The following is a 9,773-nucleotide window of genomic DNA, read 5'->3' on the forward strand; positions in this document are numbered from 1 at the left end:
AATTTCCAAATACATTTTTCACTGACGTCATTAGTTCAGTATCGTTTCTGCAATCTGGCCCGCGGGCAAATTTACGAGATCTTAGCAGTGTAGATATAGAACCGTTTTATGAAGCTTAGATCAAGAGTGACGTGTTGAGGTAAGGTGAGAAAGAGAGCGAGGGTTAGAGCCTGTAAGAGAAGTAGGTGGAAAAGTGGAAAACTTCGGAGTTAACTAATTTTCCGGATCTCGGTCGATTCGACGCTGCCGCTGATGTGACTTAAATTGGCCGACGACCGCGTGAAGAATCGACGTCCCCGTTAGGGGGTCGCGGATGACGTAGGAGCAGGGAGGTACGTTAATTGAAAATTGGCTGTGAGAATCGCCATGGAGGTTCGACGGGAGATTGAGAAAATTTCTAGACTCAATCGAAATACCAAAAGCCAAGTTTCGTCGAGTTGAGTCGCGAAGTGATTTCTTGAATTTTGAAAATTACGATGCCTATGAAAATATCATTTAATAAGTTCCATTCTCAGCAGACAATCGAATTAAGTTCTATCTTAAGAATGGAGCGAACGTTGCTATTAATTATTATTATTTTTTTTTGTTATTAAACAAAAGGAAGTGACGTCTCGTTCTGATGACCGTGACTACAAAGGAAAAACATTCCTCAGTATACCTAAGCTTATAATACGTGATCCAAGCTAACGGCGTGTTTTACTCAAGATACGTCGGACGCTATACACGATATTTCTTTAATGGCGTCTGCTAGCTTCAGATAGTCCAGAAGCAGGAGTCGCGACACTCTTCATTTTATCTTAAGAGCTCGACAAGCATTCGAGGAGAAAAGTTAACCATTGACCAAAAGTTACTCGCGATATGGTTCTCGTTTAAGGCTCTGGAGAACCTTTCAAAGAAGGTTCATAGCGCCCAAGGAAATATCCCATTGTGAAGCAACGACGTGCAAGAGGACGCAGAGTAAACCCGTGTGATCTGTCACGGTTACCAAGGTGAAGAATCCACCAGTCAACCGGAAGAAAGAAATTCACCGAATGGAAGAAGAAATATATAAATATATACCTCCATGAAGACCATTTCACTCCGATACACTTTTTGACATAAAAAAAAAAAATGTAAGCACAGATTTTTTAAGCACTCTACCGACAACTTGTCAAATATTTGAAATCCCTCACGCATCCAGCATTGATTCCGTTGTACTGTATTTATGCTGTTGAAAATGAAAAAAAATTTCGAATACTCTCGGTACGCCAAAATAAACGTCATGTATTTGCTTAAAGTCAATTGACGCTGAATTTATCGAATTTCCGAGGCATTCTACGTTTTCAAAAAAAAAAATACTTACATTTGAAAGTAAAATTGTTACGTTTGTTATCACGCACTCTTCTTCTGTGTATATAGGTAAATATTCTATACCCTCGTTCTTTCATTTCATCCCTCACTCTCTTGGACACTTTAGTTTCCTTCCCCAGTGACGTGCCTGCTACCTCTCGCACCTTTTTATACAGAGTGTCTACCCATTTCCTTCTGATGGAAGGAGGTGGTACTACCGTAGGGGGTGGTTAGATAGGGTGGTAGGCTTACACCGTGAAATCATCCGCTTGCGATGGAAGGTCCCTACGCACGCACCCTCCAAGTATGATCGTAGGTGGCCCCGTATTTATTACGGTCGTGAAGCAACCCCTGTAGCAAAAATTCTTTCAAGTCCACCCTTTCCAGCTGCGAAAGTCTATATTTAGGCGCGGCAAGAGTGAGTGGGCAGGGCAGCTGAGCGAACGAGTAATAGGACTACTGACGTAACGTATAAATTGTAAATGTGAAATTCCTTAAAAAAAAAAAAAAATAAAGACCTTAATAAATTAATAAAGACACTTGCCTATTCAGAGTGTCCTCGATATTATTTACTAATCGCAATTCCGCCAGCTTGAATATAAAATCATACCATATTCACGTACCCCCTGTATACCGTTGAAAAAAAAAAGGGATCGAATGTAAATCAGATTCCATCCACGAGGTGAGATACAAAGCCCAATGACACTTTCGATAAGATGCCAAAGTTCCACTAGGGGTTGACAGTGAATTTTTTTCTTCGTTAAAATAAAAGAACTTCCCCTCCCTGCAAAAACTCTTTGGAAGAATACAAATCGACCTGTGCCTATATACAAGCTTTCCGAAACCCTCAAAACTTCACTGTGATTCTCACACATAGGTTCGCTTTACTCGCATTTCCATTTAATCTTTCACTACACGAACTTAACACTGGCTGAAGTTTCTGTCGTGATCAGAATACACCCTACAAACGTCAAACGAACGAGTGGTACAATAACCGTGAAATTACTGTAAGACTGGAGCGCCGAGCTTTCACACTTGTTGCATGAAGGAATCGCTACGTTGATTTTTACCCTAACCTAAAAGCGTTATAGGAATACGTAAGGCTAAGAGAGATGGCACACGAGCGAAGACGTCTGTAAGCAGTGAACAAAATTTCATACAACTATTTCGTCATTATGCAAATTTTCATTGACAATAGCCATGCTACTCGAAATAACTCGGTTACCTTGCTCGACGTAGCATTATGTAACGTGTACAGCGACATTATCGTTACAATGGAAACTATCCGCTAGTATCGAGAGCAGCATCAAGAACCGCACGATCGCTTCGGCTGATAGGAAATCAGGGTAGCACTGGATTCCCCGGAATTTCGAAAAGCAATATAGAGATCGACGAAGGTATGTTGCCCTTGCATGTAGAAATCGGTTGTGCGGAGTGAAAGGGTTGACAGAATTTAATCACAGTGTAATAACCAGTGGCACGCGAAGCAGAAGGTCAGTTACGTTCTTAGCTGGTACAATATCAAGATCGATAATTATTAATTTGTACTTTTTATCGTTCATTAATTAATAACATAGACGTAAGAGATGCTTGATAGTTTCGCAATAGGGGGTTGAGAATTGATGGTGACATTGGTAAGCGACGTTGTATAATAGGATTGGATCAATAATCCTACTGTGGGGAATTATCGTGTTATCATTGTGGAAAAGGTTAAGGTATAGGAGGGAGGATTTCTAATGGCAGAGACTGTACGCGCATAGGTGTCAATCCTAAATACATTCGTCCTCAATTTCGATTAAATTCTCCACTTATTCTCCATATCCATTATCTATGCTGTAGCTATTGTGTAACATGAAAAGGTTGTCAAATACATTTTAGAACTATGCGTGTCTCGCGTACTAATAACCGAATCAGGAATTTTTGACTCTGTGGTAAAGCCGCATGAGATAATTTCTGTTATGCCGTATGTATACCGTATAAGTACAGAGGGTGAATCCAAAGCGTTATATCCATTGGAAAAAGCGGCTATTTCCTTTATGAGAATCTTTGAGCCTTTTAATTGATATGAAATGGGCAATCTTATAGGTATATTGCTATTTACGTGGATATGTATATATACGTATAGTGACTCGTGTTTTTTATTCTCGTTTGAACAGAAATGAGAAAATCACGAGTAATGGAAAGGAAGCTTAGTGACGTTTATGTCCTTTTCATTAGTACAGGGAGCCGACTTGAGTCCTGCCTTGAGAGTCCTTAATTGGTCTATAAATCCAGGATCGTGAGTTTACATTCAGGACTGTACCAAGAGCGTATCGGCCCGAGGCATTCGATGGCCTTTGAGCTTTTGCTACCAAATTGCGACATCCGTCGTCGCCTCGGGCTTCTTGATTCTTGCTGATAACGCTTTCGTTTTTTTTTTTAATCTTCTTTTTTTACTCAAATATCACTTTTCTCAGAAAGTTTAATATATCTTCTCATACAGCACCAAGCATTCAGATAGTTTTTGCAGGCATTGGTCGAACGTATCGATCAGCTTGGTACGCTTTAGCCACTTCTGTGAAGAGTATCTGAATGTTTTGGGAAATATGGATTTGTTACGTACTTTGTCTCAGTGTACGTGTATCTTCGTTGTGGGCCGTTCGTTGTATTATCGTTTTAATGTATCACGAGTTTTATTCCCGTGCTAATTCTCCAATGATTTCTCCAACTGGCACGAATCGCAAACAGATTGTCACAGCCCGGGGGCTTATTTCGAATCGGCCAGGAACGCAAATCCTGGTATCGTGTGGACACTCTGTACCTGGGAATCATCGGGTGCTGGTTGTTACAAGCCGGAGGTAAAACAGTTGGAAATAGTTGCACGACTACTGGATACCCGGTTGTCTGTGAACGATCCGTTAATTAATTTCTTGATTTATTAACCGCAATTCGCTACCATATTGCGCCAGGAAGTTTTAATGGCGACGGTATGAGAACCGTGAAAATATTTGGATTTGACTTAATATACAAAAAAATTTTCCTGAAATTCTCTTGAAATTTTTTTTTGTAACGAGACACCCTGTATATTGGTGCTTTTATAGGGGAATATTAAGAAACGTCTCTCGTGAAATGTGCACAAGCTTTTATCCGGTACACAGATGAATTTTTCTAGTCTCTCTCTCTCTCTCTCTCTTTCATTTTTATCGGACTTTGCATTGTTCTTATTCCGCTCGTATATATATATATATATATATTTCCAGAAATTTTATAAATTACAATGCAAACATTAATCGTAATCTAACTTGACTTAGTCCTTTTAAAAAGTCTTTTTTATCTTTAAAAGTATTATTATTATTGTACTATACATATACAAGCGTACAAAATATATTTTATTCCAAAGCTATTATTCATGCATGTGCCAAATCCTGGTATATCATACATGTTTTATAACAGGCGAACAAATCAGACGAATTCTCCAGAATCCGATTGCGATTTTGCTCGAGCATTTTTATTGAATTTTTGCAAATATTACGTTGCAGCAGTACTTGGGTATCTCTAAGTATCGAATTGCATTCGTATGCACTTTTTTTGTCAAAACAACTGGATTCATATAGAGCAAGAAAGTCTGGATAAATATTCCATTATTTTTTTTAAGCATACCGTGCACATTTCTTTATATCTATACTCCATTATCTCTATGCTGTATGTACGTGAGTCAAAAGTACGACTGCACTCCAAAGCATTTTAGCCACTACCTAACACGTTACATTCTCAGTGCGTAGTGTACTATTAGATAAACGCATCACAGAATGCATCTAATCGTAAGGGGCGCAATGTGCAGACAGCGTAACGCGCGTAAATGGCTGTAACATGTATAGTCGTCCCAGAAGTGCTATCCGTTAATTAGCCGTCGTCATTGGCAAGGATCTCGAGGCAAACGGCAGCAGAGTGATATACCGGGTGTCCGTGCAGAAGTCATTTGAGCGAAATCGTTGAAATCGCATGGTAACGAGGTACGAAATGTCTACTGTGATATTACGAATTTCCTACACGTGCAGATAGGTACACCGGCTATAGGGGAGCATGTACGTAATATAAAATCGAGCTGTTGCCAATCCACTTTTATGGAAACGAAACGCTTAGAAAAGTTTTCGAAAGTTGGGCAAATGTCCAAAAAAAAAAAAAAATTTCACCGAAAATTCAACTGCGAGCTTAATACCCATGTCGCGAATATTGATGTGATGATATTGAAAATTTTTTTAACATACAGAAATACCCTTATTTTTTAATATTTTTCATGTAAGGAATTTTTCACCTTTTTTTTATGACTATGGTTATAGCGGAGATAAGAATTTATATATTCATGTTTATTTCGTTTGTAGATGCTGGAAGTTTGGTCTTCATTAAAAATAATTAAGGCATGAATGAACTCGATACGGATTATAGATTTTGATTAATTAATAAAATTTTCCATCCGAGATAATTAATCGTTAGGACTTCCTTTTCTGGATCGAAATTTTCTTTTTGACCCTAGAGTAGAGCTTTCTCCTCGAAGGGTAGACAAGTTGACGTCAGTCAGTGACACTCGTTCAAGAAGGGTGGCTTCCTCCAAAATGTACCCCGTCTACAATTCAGTCACGTCAACGAAATTACAGGAGTGGTCGACAGAGAGCAGTGGCAAATAGGGTGTCACCCTCGTCCCCGACTCCTTTTGAATAATTTCAGTTTTCTCGTTCTCTGCCATTTCCTTCTCTCAATCTCCTCGCGGCTTCCATGTCCGTCCTACCGTTTTTCCCATTCTCAGTTTCGCTCTGAACAAACAGAAGACGTCCCGACCTCCCTGCTACGACGAAACTGGTACGTGCCAACGCTTCTAAGCCTCCCGGGCCAATAACAGGGTAACGAAGGAGGCTGTTTTTCTTTTTTTCAAATTTCCCATTCCATTTGTAACTCCCTCGGGGCATCCTGCCAACTGTCAAAAAGGGGGAACTGCACTCTGTCCGGGTCGAGGAACGCGTCGTGCCAACCTCTGAATAAAATACGCCATTCCCAATTCCTGATCGAGTCAATCAATGCAAATCAATGCGATTTTCTCTAATCTTGAATCCCTTGCCATTACGTGATTCCTTTGAGAAAAGAAAACAACAAACGACCCGATTCCATGTAGAATGGCGTTATTAAGGAAACTGACAAAAGAAGACCCATTCAATTTATTATGGTTATAAATTTGATCGGACTGCATCAATATTTCCGTTTTATCTCACAGCGTCTTAAAAAATGGACGTCATATTTTTTATTTAATTTTGATCAAGAGATGCCAAAAGTAAATATATAAGCACACGTGTGGACATCGTTACGTCTTGAAATGAAATTTTCGTGTGCTGCGACCGCGGCTCTGGCAATTTCCGCGTAGATGGAACGTTAAAAATTCGAGCGACGTGACGTTGCTTCTAGGTACAGGAAAGTAAGCTCGTCCTCTACGAAAAATTCTTGATAATATATATATATATATATATTGTAACGTAATTCTTTAACTTATGACCCGACACCGATAGCAAAACATACGAGAACGAACTATCTTCGAGAACCAACCTGCGTTGCCTTCGGCCGTCCACCCGTCGTTCGTGCATCCGCAAGCCAGGCGGCCGCCAGCCAATTCTTTTTTCACCGGGAACTGACGAGCCGGTATGAACTGGGAGTTGGGGTGGAACAGGCCCAACTCCACCTAGAACGAGAGCTCTGACGGAACCTATCGGACGAGGCGATAGCTTAACGGATCCTGTCGATTTTCGGGGACGCGTAAAATCGAGAAACGCAATTGTAGGTGCTGATCTTTGGGGGCGCGTAAAATCAGCAAACGCACCTGGATACACGAACGGAGCGGACGGTTACGGAAATGCACGGCCGCTCAGGCTGCTAGGTTTGAGGTAGAGAGGGTCGGAGTAAGAGTCCGGCAAATAGTGCGAGAGACAGAGAGCGACGGATCGAGAACGCATCAGAACGAATCTTAAATAACTATCGAGATCCCTTCACCAATTAATAAATTCGGAGCACTCACCGGAGCTGGTGCAGCTAATCCGTGGAGGCCGTGAACTGCATCCCAAGGACACTCTGGTGGACACTGCACTAACACACTGCACTACACTTCCGGAACACTCACAGGAATTCATAGAATTGCCTGGATATCGCGAGAACAACGCGAGAACTGTACGAACCGAGAACTTGCCATACCGTAGCAAAACACGGCAAGAAAAACTATCAACAGGAAGCACGGGAGCGCGATGTCCCCCGTGACACCTCGGTCGGTGCCCCGAGACAGACTGCTTTAAGCAGTCGATTGACAATAGCCAAATCCGAGAACTAATCATTCTGATTGGTCGAGAGCCTTATAACCGATAACTCTTCTATCTCCTTCGAGTCGTCCCTTTAAACCAAATCGAGAGCGTTCCTTAGCGAATCGGTACGTATCTCCTGGAGATCCTCCACGGCCGCTTCCCCAGGGCATCGGGCGACAGCTGGGCACCACGTCCTCAACTCGGGCAGGAGGTTCCTCTCCTGCCCTTAACCGTATCAAAACTTCATCCACCCGCACTACAGCCCTTTGCCCATCTCCAGCGGGGCGCCGGTATCTCACCCGGGCTCCTGCCGGTCCGTGGAGACGTCTCCGTCGGGTCGTCTCCTCTGCCGGGCAACTCGGTACGTCGAGACTATCTCCCCACGGCAGATTCGAGCACCTCGACCTCAACTAAACAATAACGAAATCTTACGAGAGCCTTGACATAACTGTACGAATCAACCCGAGTGCGTAGCTTCTGAGCAGGGTGGCGACCCGAAGGGAACCAGAAATCGAGAACGTTATCTGTATCGGTAACCGGAGCTGCCTTAAGACTGTGATTCGAAAAATCACGTCACAATATATATATATATACAGGAATTTTCAAAAGTTGTACCATACATTCAAACGTGGTTATCATACAGTCCTTGAGTGGAATGATATATTACTTTGGAGAGCACTGTAAATTAGCTAAAACGTACATAGAGTTTCATTAAACTGAAATAGTTTATATGATTGACAATAGCTTTTGTAATAAAGGCAGCCTTGTAACTTCCTGTATGTATTCAGTACTCAGAGCACATACCTATGAAGCCTGTACAGCTCTAAAATTTTCCAGGCAAGAAGAAGTATAGAAAGCTCCCTGTATTATATTCTCATGTGACATTGTAACGAATACTATTATATATGCTCATAAAAGGAACACCCTCCGTGGTTATATACTGTATGGTATCATTAAGAATTATATTAAGTTTATATGCTTATGGGTAAGCATATATATATATATATATTCACTTGGGTATCCATAACAATGCAAATAGCTTACAATCGCTTTACCTCAACGTATGAGTGGAAGAAGAAATTTAAAAGTCCAATCGTATTATTTCATTAAGAATCTCCTAAAGCAAGATTACCAATGCGAATCCTACAGGAAGGAAGACTCGAACGTTAACTTCCAGTAGATTTAGAATCCGACGTATAATTCCAAATTGCCTAGTTCATAGGGATAAAGATCCCTGTGTCTGGATAAAAAATGAGAATAGTGTATTAAGATCATTGATCAAATATTTAATAAATATAATAATCTTCCTTGGCCTGATTAATTTATTTCTCTTGGTCATATATATTTTCTTGGAATTCATTCAACAATTTGTCACGGTTCTAGGTTATGTATTTCAAAGTACTGCTAACATACAGACCAACCTCAGGAAATATAATATCGATAACAAGCTATGGGAATATATATAGAAGGTTAAAAAAAAAATTCCCTAGAACTTTCTGGTTACTTTCCATCATATAACGACACTACGTGTAGCTGTCAAGAAATTCTTACGTTGGTAGAATACTGCTCGTTATTTCCTGTCACTTCACCAATCGCGAATAGTTGCGAATTCCGACGTAGAGATCAATATTTCTTTGCTGTTTCTCATTTTTTTTCTTCTTTCTTTTTTTTCATACCCAAAACAGTCTCAACCGAATCCAATATTCGAGAAGGAAATATGACTGTAAAGTTACCTGCCTGCTTACTACTCCGTGCTCCGTCGCATTTGCCAAGAATTTTCTCAGACTGTGGAATAGCAAGCAGGCATTCCGAGATGGGTAAACAGGAATTCCATCAACATTGCTTATTACGTCGGGTGTGTTTAAGCGGGCCGGGGGATAAAAATGGGGTGGAAATATGCAAGTCGTTTTAACGAACCTTTAAAAGGGGTGCAATGCGTCTATCTTCGTATTTATCTTTCTCTATCCGTTTTATAGTCGCATCGTTATCTTATTCTACGTGCATTTTTTATTTTTCTCTTCTTCATTCGCTCCTGTCAAAATTTTCGACCCCCCCTCCCCTTTCATCCCTCCGTCCAACTTCACGGTACAACGAGCATAACTTTATCCATTTCGCACGATGCATGAAAAT

This window comes from Cephus cinctus, unplaced genomic scaffold (assembly GCF_000341935.2).
Source record: "Cephus cinctus unplaced genomic scaffold, Ccin1 Ccin1_scaffold1097, whole genome shotgun sequence".
NCBI lineage: Eukaryota > Metazoa > Arthropoda > Insecta > Hymenoptera > Cephidae > Cephus > Cephus cinctus.